This window comes from Rhea pennata, chromosome 1, assembly GCF_028389875.1.
Source record: "Rhea pennata isolate bPtePen1 chromosome 1, bPtePen1.pri, whole genome shotgun sequence".
Lineage (NCBI taxonomy): Eukaryota > Metazoa > Chordata > Aves > Rheiformes > Rheidae > Rhea > Rhea pennata.
The window spans coordinates 48,106,110-48,123,865 of record NC_084663.1 but is presented as its reverse complement, the minus strand read 5'-3'; the positions used below and the strand labels follow the sequence as shown (position 1 = coordinate 48,123,865).

Sequence of the window (17,756 nt, the reverse complement as noted above, 5' to 3'; positions counted from 1 at the left end):
TAGGTGATGGGGTTACAATGTCCTCATTGTCATGCTGGCATGAATTAATGATATTTCAACTTTTATCTGAGCATATGGATCTTTTTTCCCTAATTCTTTCATACATTATATAAACAATATCAGTTTCTCTCTTTCCATTTACCCTCCCACCCTGCTTCAAGCACAGAAGAATATGGCAGCATCTCCCCACCTGCATGCTTATTCCAACAGATGAGGTATAATGACAGGCCTATTGCACAGCAATATTGCTATTGCTAGAAAAAATGTAATGCCTTCAGAAAAAATGGATGAAGAGCCGCAGAAAGTGTTTAGCCACAGAATAGGTACAATATGAGTGGACCTTGTACAAGCATCCCCATGCCAACCTGCAATAGCTGTTCAACCTCTCAACGTGCTCAACATGCAGCAACATCTCTGGCAGGAGGTGAACACTGTCAGACAAGGATTACTTTATTGTTTTTGGTACAGGTATAAAGATGTCTTAATTCTACACTATGGTATATATAAAGGAAGAATAAGGCTCACTGGATGTGGGAATAAGACTATTATTTTATTTTATGTATTTCACTAACACTGGTCAAACATCATGTGTGAGTAAACGACAATCTTTGTTCTTGCACATGAGGAAAAAAAAACCATTCAGAACAGTGCCACAGAGGTATTACATTGCATAAATAAACATTGTAAGTTATCAAAAAAGACACTCTATTCATTATTGCTGCTACTGCACACACGAAAACAACATATAGATACATTAAAGATTAAAAACTCAATCACTAAAGGAGTTAGAAATTAGAATAAAAAATCCTGAGAGTGGATATTAGAGAAGAAACGGGCTAGGGAGCACTTAGTATCCCTTTTCCTACACATCCAGAAAGTATGTGTGCTGCTCTTAGCACGCATACTAGTTTGCAAGTCCCAGAGATAAGCTTAGGCCTGAGCACGTTAAGCTCTGTCTCATCATTATTTATTTACCAAGTATAACAGTTTCCTATCTCTCTGTAAATTAAAGGTTAGAAAAACTCCTGACCACTGAGTCTGAACATTTAAATGAATCTGCAAGTTCCAGAGACAGAAACAGAGGATTGTTACTGACAGATCCTGATATCTCTTTATTTATTTGTTGGAATTACCGGGTTCCCAAGCTTATGCAAAAGAGAAGTTAGGATTAAGGTTACAGAAACAATTGTGTATGTATAGAGCCCACTTTGCGCCTTTGCACTGTCAGTTATCAGTCGAGTCCTTAATCAGCCAGCACTTGTATCACAGCAGACATGGCTTCCTCCCACTTTGGAGTGCATTCAAATTATCTAAGGGTCCTCAGCTTTACGCACGCACATGTACTTCTCAGTATCACGTTGCCTCAACTTTATTTCTGGTACTTGAAGAGGCATTCCATACGTACGCACAAAATGGGTCACAACAGACCTGTAGATGAAGCACATTCAGTGTTTCACATGTATATCAAGCACATTGCTGCTCAGAGGTCTTGGCAGCTAGCCTGCTTCTTCCATGTCACTCACACGTCATGCAGCTGCCTATGCTGCTGACACCTGCTATTCAGAAGTTGCTCTATCTCACTTGTGTGAGCTTGGCCAGTCACTGCAGTGTCTTAGCCAAGAGTATTACTTGAGAAAAAGCATTTGCTTTAATAGGAAATTCATGAAGGAAGTGAAACTCCTGTACCAGGCCTTCATCATTAAACAGATTCTAGGTGATCATGACATTTCACAGCCTGCAACAAAATAGACACGTAAGCATTTTGTTTTGTGGTCAGTAGCCTACAGCAATGTTGGAAAGTTCAATCAGTTCACTGGATGGCTTTGCAAAATATTCCCCTATTGATTTACTCACAAAAAAGAGAGAGCTTCCTTTCAACACATGTACCATTATCCTTGACACTTTTTTCAGAAATGTTGAGCATTTAGAATGTGTATATTTTATTTCTTTCCTTCCTACAATTACAATAAATCATTCACATATACTTGTATTTCATAAAGGATATTTCTGCATATTTTAGGACATCTATACAATTAAAAATGCTGAACCGTATAGAACATACGGCCAGGAAGCTGCACAGTCAGTTAGTACTCAGTTAACTGTAGCTAGTATGCAAAGCATTTATGTTTTCTTGCTTCAGGCATTGCATTAGCTGAAATTTTTACAGCCCACATTAATCAAACAATACTGCCAGTACCCATAGAACAAATTCTATGCAAACAAAAGTGGAGGGCTAGAGGGGGGTTATTTAAAAGTGTTATTACTTTTAGTTGATTGCAGTATTCAGCAGAAATTTCTTATCTCTATATATCAATGTCCTCAAAGTACAACAGACTGATAATGTTATACAGCCACAGCAAACTAGCAAGTAGAAATAGAGGATGAGACTGACAGTTTAGATCAGCCCACAACATTTTGCTTCATTAGAGGATCCTTGACTACACAGCCCTGAGTGATATATGCTGAAAAATAAGTCTGTCCATCTGTGCATCACTTCCTTTTTTTTTTTTCCCCAAGTGTTCAATAAGGGGAAAATAGCTTTCAGTGACCCAGAACATTATAAGGACTCTCAGCTATCACTTTGTTAAAAGCAATGGGAAAATACTTTTCTCCTAGGCTATCAAGGTGCAGTGCAATTACAGTTCAGACAATTCCACAACGTTATCACCAATGATGCTTCTTAATCTAGTAGGCCTAGGTCGATCCCATTTGATCTATCCCAGTCAAGTGTCAAACTATGATATTTCCTACCTTCCACATCCACATTGCCTGGCTGCACAGTTGGGTTCCCCATGCTGTGGATGAGAACCTAGGAATTAGCTTTCCATTACCTTCCTTACTATAGAAAAATTCTAACACTGCACAAACTGTTAGACCTTGACAATTTGCTATTACAAGTGCTCGATGCTAATGCATGAAATCCACTATAGGAAACTGTGTAAAATTTCAGAAATGTGCATAATAAAATATCTAAAAACTGCTTTACTGCCAGCTTTCACTATCCCAGGGAACACTATATCATTGTCATTTAACTAAGTCCCATTTAAGATTAGAAAATAACTTGTTGCTGAAGCCTAATTTGATTTGTTCATCCCTTTTACAGCAGTAACAATCAAGTTTTTGGAACAAGTTGCATGGCATTGCTAACCTACAAAGCCACTGAAGATTACTTAGCTCATACAGGAAGAAAAGTATGATTTAGAAAGGAACTTAGTCTGGATAAATACCAGCTGAGTTTGTAATCCTGAATACTCACTATCTTCCTTAGTGTTTGGCTTATCTTCGGAGAAGATTACAAATGGCTCAGTTATCTACAATTTGTAGTTCCCAAACTGTTTGTCAGGGATTACAGTTTTGTTCTGCAAACGTTGAGGCAAAATGTGCATTAATCTTGGCTCTCAAAGTGCATGTTTTATCAGAACCACAGGTTGACTGATTGATTTCAGTATTTTCATCACATGCAGCTCATGAAAACAAGGTCTCCAAGATTACACTTCATGTCTTTGGGTTGCTTTGGCTGTCAGGCTCCCAGAATCCTGAAATCAAAGCCTATTTTGCATAAATTGGAACAGAGTAAAGGAACCTTTAATTCCATTAAAATGAATAGAAAATGTTTTTCTATACCGAACAGATGGCTTTGAAAATTTTAGACACACATCCTTGACTGTAAATCTCATGAATACTATGGGTAACAACATATACTAAGACAACGATTGGCTTCACTTTAGTAGAAGAAGTGAAGATGACACGACTCAGTTTGTAGAATGTCATGGGCTGCTTTTTGACCTTTCTTCATGAAAAAATACCAACTAAAGCTGTTTTATTTTCAAATAGTACAAGAAAGTTCTTCCATATACTCATGCAGGTTAAATTAATCCTTCTTTTTAGATGTATTTTAGCTTCCTTTATGGGACAAGACCTTGAAAGGTAATGAATCCTTGGTCACTCTGGATCATCAGAGAAGTCCTAGGGTGTCATCCAATACCTGTAACATTAAAGATGTTGCATTAAAGATGTTCCACATCTATGGAAAAGGATAATCATATAGACCTCTTTTGTAAAATGCTTTGAGGACAGCTTTATGCAAGTGCCGTTTTTTTTTCTTTCAGTAAGAAACAACTTGTATTACAAGTAACTGTATTAAACAAAAGAAATAAAATAGATGTTCATTAAATTACCTTGCTGAAAAACTTGACAAACCATACTTTATTAATCTGACTATAAGAAATCCATAATTTGATTGCAAAAATAATTGCTTTAGTGATATCAACAATTTCAAAAAGTACAGAGCTACTTAAATCATCTAATCATCTTGTCATACTTCTCAGACTGAAGCATTAGTAGCTTGATCAAGGGCTAGCATACAGCTGAGACCTTCAGCCTTGATTTAATCTGACTCCCTGTTGACATTGAATGGAAACACATAAATCTTATTAGGCTTACAGTGATTTCCTTCAATCATGAATTTAATAAAGCAGGCTGGTTTTCTTTTAGTGTGCCAAAATCTATAAAGTTCCCAAACCTAAATAACTTTCTATTAGGTAAGTGGAAAGTCAGTATGAAAGAGTATTAAAGTACATTATACAACACTAAGACTAGAATTTGAGGGATCACCTGCAAAACCCCAAGCCCCTTATGAAGTTCTCTTTTTTGAAGGATGATACTTACATGTCGACAATAACGTCCTATTATTATAACTGAAAAGACATGAGTTTTTTTAACTATGCAAAATTAGTTCAGGATTAAAATATGGTCCAATCTATGAAATTGTACATGACATCAGAGGAACGGGCATACAGAAATTTTGTAATTTTCCATGGTGCAGAAAATAGCGCAAGAGGTATGCATTCATTGGTTTCCATTCATTCTAGTATAACGTGGCATGGGTTCGCCCTTGGCTCATGGCCTCTAGTATGCATCTTTGTATAACTCTGGAGGCCTTGTAGAGATGCAGTAAGATGGTAGCAAGGAAGAATAACAGATTCACATTCCTAGAAGCAAGGAAGAAATTGTCTCTGCAAGGTAAAATTTCATCTCTTAACCTCTCTTAGGACGGTGAACCAACTTGTTAATCCATGCTTGGGGCCAACCGGTTCATGATCAGTTTATTCCTCCACCACATCTGAAATCTACATTACCTACAGAGAACCAGAGAAGGTGATTGTCCTGCAGTCACAACAGTGAGGAGATGGGGAAGTTACATTTAACACCTTTTTCCCTTTAACTCTGGCAGAGGAATACGGACTTGTTACGCATTTATCTGTGACTATTATACCAAGTGACAAAAAAGACTGATGCCTTTCTACTGCTTGATCTGCTGCTAGTATAGGTTCTAGACTAGGACTTTTAAATAGAAAGGAAAGGTGAGGCTATCTAACACAATTTTCCAACTGAACTACAGATTATACAGCAGCACGTGCTAAGGTTTTAGCTAAAATTCTTTACAATTAATAGCAGGCTCATTTAACCCTTGGATATACAAGTCTTAATGAAATCAAAAGAATCTATATATATATATGCATGCTAGAAAAGAGCTGTACAATTACCTAAATACTGCTTTTATTTTCTAGATGTGCAGAACTATTGACTGCCACAAAGAACAAATCCTCCAAAGTTCATGATGTTAGTAAAAATTACCTAACCTGATAGACAATTTTCCTGAAAACTTCCGGTTCACTTGGATGGATGTTTCAGCTGAAGTTCTACTAAATCTGTCATAAAATGCCTTTTGCAGTTTTCTTCATCACAAGTTGCTGGAACTGCTGCAGATCTAAGTGGGCAAATACTATTAAGTCTGTAATATAGGTCATATTAAAAGATACCTTCTGGACTTGGAATCCATGAATTGTCTGTACTGCCTCTTGCCATAGCCTACATTCTTCAGATATTTACATGTAAATCTTTAATAAGATACAAATCAATCCTTGTCTACTGAAGAGCTGCTAAAGAGGGCTATTCAACAAATACAGGAGATGGCGTGCCACTTGCAAAGGTGGACTAGAACTTGCCCCATCTTAAAGCTATTTCAGCAATAAATTAATTTGCATTCTCACAAAAGGAAATAGAACAAGTAGGAAATGAGGAACCAAAAGACAGAAACATCTAACGCAAACTTTTGAGGCTGTCCTATCAAATATCTTAGAAGACATATTCATTAGCAAGCGTAAGTGAAAACATTCCTATTATTAACAAAGCACTGGAAAAAATCCCTACAGTCTTAAGTGAGAACTTGTGAATGATAAAAACTTGAATTCAATACCCAGTAATTGAGACATGAATTTACAATGATTTCATATATTCCAGTGGAACATGATTTATGAAACCCTGCACACATTTAAGTGTATACAATAGTGTAAGTCCACTGTTAAAATGGGGATACATGCTCTTCATGATCAGTGAAGTTATTACTCATTTTAATGGCATTTTATAGGGGGAAAGAAATACAAATGGCAGAAGCTATCTACAGATGTGGGTAGGATTTGATGAAAAATGTTGGTGGAAAAAAATGAAACTTTTTTAAATGTTGAAATATTTCTACAAATTTCATTCTGAAAAAATTAAACTCATTGCTTTCTACAATTTCAAAAATTAAGAAAAGATCATACTAGACTAAAATAAGGAAGGACAGGGTAACTGTCTAATTAAATAGCCCACAACTACATGAAATTTTATTTCAGATCAAGCAACATTTTTGGACTGACATGAAAATAAAACAGAACAGTATTTTCCTTTTCATTTTGCTGAAATTCCCACTTCTTTTAACACAACTTTTTTTCTGTTTAAACTGGTGTAATTTTTTCATTTTGGGATGTTCAGTGACTATGCTCCTTATTCATGGCAAAAAGTCATATCACAACATTGTCACACAATCACAACACAACAGTAAACAATTTAGTAACTTTGAGAGTCTATAAAGACTTAAAGAAATAAAATCTATTTATTCTGTTCTTTCTTTCCTGTTGAATGTTTTCTTGGATTTCAGACTGGACTATGGAGCTTTTATCTATTATTTTAAAACGGAAATGGGAAATAAGTAGCTCAGACATTTCCTTGGACTTTTTTTTTTAATATATGTATTGGTTTTCATGATGTTCTAAGCCTGCTACAATCATCCAGAAATAGCTTAACACTATTCCAAGATATGCATAATCTAACAGCCAAAAAGACAGAGATAGAAGAGAGAAAAGGAGAAAAAAAAATATTGCTTAAAAGCAAATTAATCAGACATCTTAAAAATTAAAATATTTTTAATTTGTAATTTGTAAAATCTTTCTCACAATGTACACAAGTGGTTTTTAACATCTAGTGTCAGGGCGTAAGTATTACGAACACACTGGCACCGAAGAACTGAAGATGACACATAGACAATATTTTTCCCTACTTAGTGCAAAGAAAATATGAAAAAAAAAATCATTTATTTATGTGCTGTGATGATCACAAGAGTTGTGCTGTTATATCAAAGATCAACAGCCAGACTCAGATGCACAGCAGCTCTGACACAGTACAGATAGTTTAACAGGCTGGGAGAAAGAGAAGCAGCCAACAACTTAAGTAGAAGATGTGAGTTGGATCCTGAACAGATACAGTGCCCCAGTGATTCACAGTTTATACCATACGCACATACACATGCATAGCATATAACTCTAAAGCCAGATTCAACTGCAGTAGCCATGCGTCTATATACCATCAGCCACTACACCATCTTACTGCCAAGGCATTTCACAAACTGTGCCCATCAATTCTGTGTGGGTGGCCTGTGTGGAGGAGGTTCTTTTTCTTCCTAGTCATTGGTATAGCAACCGTTAGTTACATCTTGGTTGCATTCAGAAAATGATAGAAATTCTTTGGCTGGATCACAAACAGGCAAAAAAACCGAGACAAATGTTAAAAAGTGTTTTTATCAGGCTACTTTTAATTGGATAATAGCCTACTGCATTATGGCAGAGAATTATGTTCCTTTTTTTCCTTGCGGGTTTAACTGCTTCTTGAACAGCGCTACCCCTATGATAGAAAAAAAAAAATGTCTGTTATGTACTTTCTTTATAGCTCCTCTTTGGTGTATGAAGTTTAACTCATTCTAATAGTTTCTTTCATTTGAAGATTCATAGAAAAAAAAATAGGCAGCTTCTCCTCTTGGAACCTTGGCATTTCTTGGAAAACATGAAGAGAACATCCATGTAAAGTAAAACTTCAATTTCAACATATTCCCATCTCTGAGTAGAGGTACATGGGGCACATTCAAGAATCCTAGTGGGATAAAGGCTGAGCAGTTCTTGTGGACCAGCAGTGTCATAAAAATCCTCACAAAGTCATAATAAATAAATGGTTCAGTAGTGAGGTCTCAAAAAAGTGTTGTGTACCTCATTTCCTGCAGAATCTGTGTTCCTTAAATATCTCTGCCCAAGCAATCTAGAAAAATCTCAGAGTACCACAGCACGAGACTGTCATTAACAGCAATAGGACTGCAGCAAAACATCCCTGAACTCTGTGGAGAGTTGAGTCCAAGTGTAAACACTTTCCCTGAGAGGTAGCCACACTAATTATTATTAATAACACTTATTATTATTAATTATGATTATAATTATTATGAATAACACTTATTGTGCAGTCTTACACTGATATCCACAGTGCTGTAAACTATGAAGTTTATGTGACACTCCTCCCCCCACCCCCCAGGAAACTGGATTTATCCACTTCCATCTGGTAACACCTAGGAAAAGATGACTGTTTCCTGTGATCATATCTTGACTCTTGGGATTCAGGGTGCATGGGTATGTGTCTGTGTATGTGTGTATGAGATATTTAATCTCCGTCCCACAAGCTGTTACCAAAGTCCTTTCTTAAGAGCATGTTCTATCTGCAGGTAACTGTCTTGCTCTCTGATTCATTCTGTTAAATCACGCTGCCTAGTCAAACTGTTGCCTTTTCGGATATGATTAAGGAAGCAGTTCCTTGCTATTTGCACTCAATAGCAGTCTTTTTAGATGATAAGTCTGTTAAGTCTCCTCTCAGAATGAATCTGGAAAGAATGAGGAAAATACATCATCTGAAATGAAAATTCTTCTGAATCGAGCTGTTTATAGTGTTACAATCTTTTTTAATGTATGGCCTCCAGAAACAAAGACAGATTTATTTTCTCCTTCAGTAACATCCAACACTCCAGATCACTAAGCATATTCCAGGTTTACTGGTACTGTTCCTAGCAGGACCTCCATGCTGGAAAAGACAGATATTTGCTAAATGTTATTTCCTAGACACAATGCTGCTGATTTCCTATCATCACAGTCAGATCTTTAACAATAACATGAGTGGACTTCTAAATTCTCCTGTCCAATCTTCCCAAAATATGTAAGATGCATTATTTTGAGAGATATGTCCTTCAGCACATCTAGAATCTCAAAATATCGAAAGCTAAAACTTGAACAAAGAATAATCTATCACCCTGGCAGCCCTGCAGTGAAGCCTAGATATGAGCAAAGGCTATTGTTTAGAGAATACTTTATTTTTGTACAGATTATTTTATTAGCTTTAGTTGTAAAAGTCTGCAATGTACTTCACATGTGGTTTATATAGCATTTGTTGGGTAACAAGTTGTTAATAGAAAATGGTCAAGAAGGTGCTCATGAAAAACTTATGGTGAACAGAAGAAGCTACTTACTGAGCTGAGGGGAAATCAAAGGGAGTTGATTCCTTAGATTTTATTTTGCAGATCGTTAGGGCCTTTATTACACATGCTAATGTGCACATGATTTCATGGGCTGAGAAAATGCAATTAGATAGACAGGTGCAGATCCTTTAGGATGATGTCCTTTTAAAGAAGTAATGTGTTACTAAATTCTTTACATTCTTCTCACCTGGAAAAACTGTCCCTTGTTCTCATGGTCTTTAGTGACAGATCCGAGGATGGTTTCTGAAGTTGGTTCAAAAAATTCAAATTCAATTCAAAAAAGTTTCTGGATTTCTTGTGGATCTAATCCAGTCAAAGGAAAATATCTTCCCATGTGTTATGTACCTTCTGATGGTACTCAGAGAAGCTCTATATCTGATAATGGCACCATTTTCTCCTAGATGAGCTGCTTGAAAACAGTTTAAGAGATTAGACAGATAACTGTAACTGATATAGATGTATTTATAAAGTACTTCTTCCTTATTCCTATAGAAATTTTTCAGTAATTGATCTCTTGTAGATCTGGTTGCAAAACAAAATTTTATTGTATGGGAAACTAGTTTCTACTCCAAAGCAGAATGAAAAACTGTAGTATGAAAAAAGTAGAGCAAAAGACTCTGAGAAGTTTCAAAATAAAATTGTCAAAGTGAAAGTTATGACATCTGTGATTGGAACAAAAGGTCCTGAGTATCTTGAGCTGATATTTTTTTTAATTCAAATCTTTATTTCGAAATAAAAAGTTTCTTTGTTTCAAACTGTCATCTGGAAATGAAGGGGCTTTTGTTTTGATTACTCTAATTGTAAAACAAAAAAATATGCATTAAATTTGACATTTTCCCACAGAAGGTTCTTATTTCAGCAAAACCACATTTTCCAGGAGGAAAATTTTTTGTGTAAAATATCTCAACCTGCTTTACTCACTTGCCAGGAAATATGAAGCTGTCTATAACCAGCATCTTGCTAAAATTTTTCCAACATGAAAGTTGTTATAATTCTTCAGTTGAAACTTTTAAAATGTTCTGTTGACAAAGAAAATTTGGCCATTAAGCAACATAGTGCTTATTATACTTCTAATACACAGAAGCTTTCATTTGTCAGTCAGCACACTTCATAGCTATCACATGTTCAATTACAGTGGCAAATTCCAAGCACGGGTCAAACACAAATAAACTCAAGAGTTTAAATCTCTGCTCTTTTAAACATTCCAGATGTAGAAGCATAGTTTTCCATTTACTTCACCTCAGTCAACAGAGCTGAATGGAGTGGGATAATTAATCCAGTCAAGTGTTCTGCAAATATTTCAGTCTAGATATAGCCTTACCTCTTTGTGAATATTGGCATACTTATTAACAAAGGTATACGAACAAAGTGATTAATTCCAGTTGATAGATTAGAATTAATATAATTTTATATTTCCAAAGAATCAAGAAGATTCAAGATTCACTGTAGAACAGCAGAACGTAAAAAAAAATATGCTTTGGAAATGTTTGTTGTTACTGCAACATATATTGCTACATGAACAAGATTGTTATATAGCCTTATCTACAATAATTTTCTGGGCACTTGTTTTAGTCAGGAAGAAACTGATGCTTTGGGATAGCTCAGTTCCAGATATACAAACTGAGAAGTTTTACAGAGGTTAATTTTTCCAAAAAATGGTGAAGGTCCACTACTGAAAACACAGGCCTATTTAAATGATCTGAAATTAGGCACCTCAAAAATATAAAAAACATTCTTCTGTTTTCAAAATCTTAGCTGCTTCTTCCAAGCAGAACTAGACACTAGCCTCATCTTCTTGTGTTTAAAAAGGCACAGTCAATTCTCCAGAGCTTTCCTCTGGCACCTCTCCTTCATGTAGCAGAAATGGCCAAGTTTTGATGTTCTTTGAGGACACAATTCAGATTTTCACGCATTGCTGAAAAGCTTGGAGCTATCTGTGATTGTGGCTGACAGAAGAATGAACTCTAAACCTCTTTTTTGATCTATCAGTCTGGGAACATTTTAGGATTAAGATTTCTGGAATAATGCAAGTTGCCCAAGGTTCTATGGGGTTTTAGCTGCAGCAGATTCAGGAAGACTACGCTGCATATGTAGAAATAGAGGAGCCCCTAAGGCTGTGGCTCAAATTTCCTCAAAACCCTACTCTACAATTAAAATAGTTCTTTTAGGTAGAAAGAACTAGGTATGGGAACATCCTGTAGAAACTATCCTGATTTAACATGCATGGTTAAAGGAACTAGAATCTCTAATACCAAGGATCTGATTGTACTTAGAGTAGATTTCTAGTTGTCTTGCTCTGCTTGAGGAGTTGAGTGGGATTGGACATGAGGCCAGGGACCTGCCCTTTAAGCAATATCATCTATATGATATTAAGGAATATCATCTAATTATGGCTCTGTGTAAGTTCACTGCTTCTTTTCTCCCAGCTATTTCACAAGTTTGGGTAACTGAGGAGCTGTTCTGTGATTTAACATGTTTACATTGCACATTTGCTGGTCCCAAGCTATCACCAATCTGCCAAACAGTCTTATTTTTAGGGATCACACATTTCCACTGGAGTACAAACTAGTTTGTAATTAATAACAACTATTTTGTATATGTAATTTGATATTAATACTTTAATAATTGCACAAAATAATATTTGCAACCTCTGAGTAGCTAACTGAATATACCTACAACAGATGACAATCCTAAAAAAGCCTTGGAGTTTAGCGCAAGAACAAACTACAGGGAAATAACTCCAAATCTCTCAGAAATAATAAATCAGCAGATCAAAAAGGCAAAATTGAATTAAAGGGAGCCACTCCAATCTCTATCCCTTCCTGAAAGGGCATTTTAAAATCTATTCAAAGCTAATAAAGAAAAAGAAAGAAAGAAAAAAGAAACAACATCAATTAAGATTAGTATTAAGAATCATATAAAGCACCACAATTCAGTGAATTGTCACCTAGATACCTTACTAAGATAAGGTATATTTTCTCTAATGGCAATAGCAAAGGACCAAATATGGAACTCCTAGTTCAGTATTCATCATTCGTTTCTTTTGATTATTAATTAAACATGCATAGAACATTTAGGTCTCTAAAAAGCCCACTCATCTGAGGAAATGAGGGAATTCATAATTATAAAATAAAATAAATAGCAAAGCCCACATTCTTAGCAACTCCTAAGGCTGTGGCTTCTTGCAAAGTAACTATATGAAGGCTGAGCATTCATTTATGAGAGGGGGTTGAAGGACGAAAAGAAAATAGGTAATGAATCTAGTCAAAATTAATGAATGTTGTCGGCCAGTTTTGGTGAAATCTTTGGTCCTAGGTGAAATCGATAATACTAAGATGGGCAGGAGGTGACAGAAGGAAGCAAACAGTAACTGAAGGGATGCATCTGTTCTATTAATATCCCCCATTTCCCTTCTGCTATTACTGGCTATTCATTGCCTCAACATGGTTAAGAACTTCTTGTAACTTCTTGTAGCTGGCAATAGAATGCTTTTCTACAAGCACTAAGGAAACAGGAATCTAGGTAATTTCAGGACTAAACATTACTTCACTGAGCCACAGCATATGTCCTCATCATGTGAGCTGGGCCAAGTCGCATCTGCTCTTTGTCACGTTCTCTAAAGGCAAAGGACAGAAATTAATGCCTAGAATACCCAGATCAGTGTATTACCCGTGTGTTGGTGACAGTGCTGGCAACATGTAAAATTTATGAATCAGTTCCATCTCCAAAAATTATGCAGCTTTATTTTTCTTTTTTAATTATACATTTGCATGCTTTTATCTCTCACTTTTTGAGCCTGCAGGGTGAAACTGTGTCTTGTTTTCAAGTTTCTCTTTGAAATTAGAAAGCTAGAAAGATTTTTTTTCTGTTCTAAGAAAAGTTAAAACCCTAATCATTGGTTTTCAAGAATTACACTTTTAAGAAAAAAATCCAACGTAACTCAGACCCAAGATGAAATTTTACACTTGCCTTAGCTTTTATAGTAATAGGAATTAGTGTCTGATATCTCTTCTCACATATTCTTTACTTTCATTAGCTCTATTCTCTAGCTGACATACAGCTAGAAAAAGGACTAACATCTCTTTTTTTCCTCACATTTCACCTGCAGTGTAATAAGAAGGTATACAGAATAGCAATACTAGATCAGCCAGCTAACTGTAATGACTAATAATTCTGATGTCCAATAGCCTACAGGACACTTCCCAAGTTGTTCCTCTTTGAACTACGGCATGCCCTCTGAAAAAAAAATAGTAATAAAATAAAAGAGTAATCTATGTTAGATTTAAGCATTTCTGATGAAGAATCCATCTTGGTAAATTATTTTGATATTTAGTTACCTTTGCTGCAAAAAACTTCTCTCTCATTTCAAGACTGAACTTGTTCTACTTGTAATGGAGACAGCATGTCTTGTTATATTTGTCTGCTGGACTGAAAAGTGCTTTGTTATTATATTTCTCTTACTCCTAGTATCTCTTCCTTTCATTCATCTTTAGTTTTCAGTACTCCTCTTAAGTTCTGACACAAGAAATGAACACGATATTCCAGGAGAGGCTGCTTCTGTAAATACAGAGGTGGTAGAGCCTCCATATTCATAGGCTTTGTTTTTACAAGAAAGGGATGTATTTGTGTTTGTAGCCACATTGTCACATTGGGAGTTCATTTTCAATGTATACAATTCCACTTAAACAAAGACTTCCAAGGAGATCAAAGTAATCTCCAGAGTCATTCCTGCCATTTCTCCTAATTTCAGTGATCCTTAAACACAATATGATTCTATCACAAATTTTATTTAATTTGAGCTTCAAGGAAAGGTTTCAGTAACAAAATCAAGACAACAATAGCTCTCTTGCTGTGAAGGATACATACACAAAAACCACTCTAAATTGTAAGTATTATTTTGTCCAAACAGTAGTTTGCATGAGCAACTAATCTAATCAACCAGTTTGCATGTGAAATAGTAATAATGAACTTAATTGGCACTGAAACACATTTAAAAGTACTTTTTGAAGTTCTTTTGCATGAAACTGCATGTATTTTTAAGGTAGAAGCCATAAAGTGTCCTGGTTGTGTTACATTTTTTTTTCAGTCGCCCTTCAAATTGGAAAAGAAAGGAAATGTCACAGCTCGTATTTTGGCTCTTGAATGACATGATATATACTAGCAGAGCACCTGTACTGCACATTAGTATATTAGTGAAAATGTACATTTAAACTAGCATTAACCTACTACTCCCTATCTTAGATGCCAGCAGCCATCTCAGTAAAGTAGTATGGAGCTCAACAACAACTTCTTGGTAAGGTAATCAGATTGTTCTGAGCTCTGTGCTTCCATTATGGGTTATAAAAGAATAGGAGTAAATATCTGATGAGGCAAACAGAAGAAAAGCCATTCTGTGGCAATACATAGGACAACATAATGGAAGGTGTTATGGACCAACTGTAAAGAGAAGAAGAAACCCCTTTGCAAATTAAGGTTTACTTAATCTCAGCAGGCTAACCATTTGGGAGGATGAAGATCTCTATAGAATAGAAAAGGTCAATATGCATACTATCTGCTGTTTCTCTGATTAAAGTAAATGGACAGGAGTTAAGAGGGGCTGTCCAGTCATCAATCCTAACTTGAGTATAGTTAAAAGAGGAAAACAACAACTCCATATTACAATGGATATATTATAGAACCAAGTAAGACCCAGGCTATTTAATTCAAAGCTCTTCAAGATACTTTGAATATTATTGGGACTTCAGTGAAGAGAAAAATTGAGATAGGTAGTTTTCCTTATACAAAAAGACTCATCCAATATAAGGGAGAGAGTTGCGTAACCTTAAGTTTTGAATATCTTACACAAAGCTTTCTTAGGTTGGGAGGTGAAAAGAAGGTTTTTTTCAATATCAGTTGTGAAATTGGTCAGAGAGGTTAGAATATATAAACCCAAAGATCTCTATGTAGTGCCACTTTTAAGGAGTGATAGCTAATGAATTTGAAGACCTTCATTAGCTGAAATGAGATAGAGATCTCTAAATGAGATTAGAGATATTGTGTACCTCTAATACCTAGACATTTAGTTAATCATGGAAACTCTTCACAGGTGGAACAATCTTTTCTGTGTTTATGCCTACATAAAATGAGACACCAATTTTGTTTGGAGTGCAAGTACTGTTGTAATACTAATCATAAAACATATGATTCTTTGTATCTACTCCTAGCTACAGTAAATTGCAAGAAATGTTTTGGTGATAGGGCTATCACACATGAGATTATATGAGTGATTAATAAAAGGAGTTAGTCCTTCTCTAAAAGACAATATGGTTTGATCAACAAGGGATATTCTATTTCATATTTGATCTACCTATATTTTGATTTTAAAATTTTAGGATGAACTCTTTTTCCATTAAAACAACAGATTCAGTTATAGCTGATTGCTCTTTGAGGGGTGCTTTGAAAACTAATGTTATATTAAAGAACAAGAGAATTCACAACTTGTGAGTACAACCAGTGTCTTGAGTCCAATTTGATATCTTCATAGCTAAATTCAAAATAGACTAGAGATCTGAATTAACTTACTCAGCCACAGATTCATTGTGCAACCTTGAGCACTCAGCCTCACTGGACTTTCTTCATTGATGCAAAGAGCCCATAAATATAGATGTCTGATCAGACACAAATTTCCTTAGATAAAAAAAACTATAAGGACTGTATGAAATGGTAGACCTAGATTTTTTTCTGAGAAAATAGGTGTATCCAGAATGCTTCCTCACTTTACATGTTCTCAGTTGCCAGAGTGACTTTTGATTCAATCAAAATGGTTCTTCTGGAAACTGGGAGCCATGAAGGAGTGTACAAACTTCATTTACCATCTTGATTTCACCTTCAGGTTCTGCACAGTTCAGTCAGACTTTAGAAACCCAGGCATGTCAAAATTCTGGATAGTGAAAAAGTACTCATTATTCTAAGTTAGATAACATTCTAAATGTTGTTACACTAAACACTTCCAGTGATGTGTTTTGATCAGGAGACTGTTCCGTCACTTTTACTTCAATAATTGTTATGAATTATAGCACAGTTAAACACATTACTGCTCTCCTCAAATCACTGGGTAAATTATGTGCAGTACTAAAGCTTGTGTTTGTCCTTGGAAAACGCTAGCCTCCATCAGTCTGTCATTTCAGAGTGCAAATTGAAGCTTGTGATAGAACCAGGCCTTCTCTTACCTAATTCAATTCATTTACTATGTTAAGAAAAACAGTTCTTGTATTTTCACTTGTTTAGAAGGCTCCGATATAAATGATATTCAAATCAGTTCCTTGACATAGGAGAGATATATTACTCTGAGCAAATGAAAATGAAGCAAAATTGAACATCTGTGCATTTTTCAATTCCAAAATATCACTTTACACTACATCTTACTTTATCCCAAAATTACATGTACTCATGGGCCTAATTCTTTGTAATTCCAGAACAATCCAGCGAAATTTCAAAAAAGAAAAATGTTCATGTCTGATAAAGAAAACAGTAACTCTGTTGCTTTGCCTCTATTATGTGATCATTATTTATAAAGTATGCTATTGTTTATTGACATAGTTTTATTTTAAAATACAAGGAACCAGCCAGCAGGTCGAGGAAAGTGATCCCTCCCCTCTCCTCTGCACTGGTGAGACCACACCTGGAATGCTGGGTCCAGTCCCACGTTCCATCATACAAGAGAGATAAGGACCTGCTGAAGCAAGTCCCCCAAAGGGCTAAGAAGATGATTAAGGGAGTGGAGCATCCCACGTGAGAGAAAAAGCTGAGAGAGCTGGGACTCTTCAGCCTGGAGAAGAGAAGACTCAAGGGGGATCTTATCAATGTGTTTAAATGTCTAAAGGGAGGATGTTAAGAGGATGAGGCCAGACTATTTGCAGCAGTACTCAGAGATAAGACAAGAGGCAATGTGCGCAAACTGAAACACAGAAAGTTCCACCTGAATCTAAGCAAAATCTTTTTTTTTTACTGAGAAGGTGACTGAGCACTGGACCAGGTTGCCCAGAGAGGTTGTGGTGTCTCCATCCTTGGAGATAATCAAAAATGGTGTGAACAGGGTCCAGGGCAACAT

General features: G+C 35.8%; 1 long non-coding RNA gene across 2 annotated transcripts in view; it reads right to left on the bottom strand.

Moving 5' to 3' along the window:
* Nucleotides 1–531: 531 nt before the first annotated feature.
* LOC134136389 (uncharacterized) overlaps nucleotides 532–17,756 on the bottom strand; it is a 45,516-nt gene continuing 28,291 nt past the window's right edge. For both annotated transcript variants that reach the window (XR_009957493.1, XR_009957492.1), the window contains one exon: nucleotides 532–3,985. This is a non-coding gene — a long non-coding RNA (uncharacterized LOC134136389). The remainder of the gene's footprint in view (nucleotides 3,986–17,756) is intronic.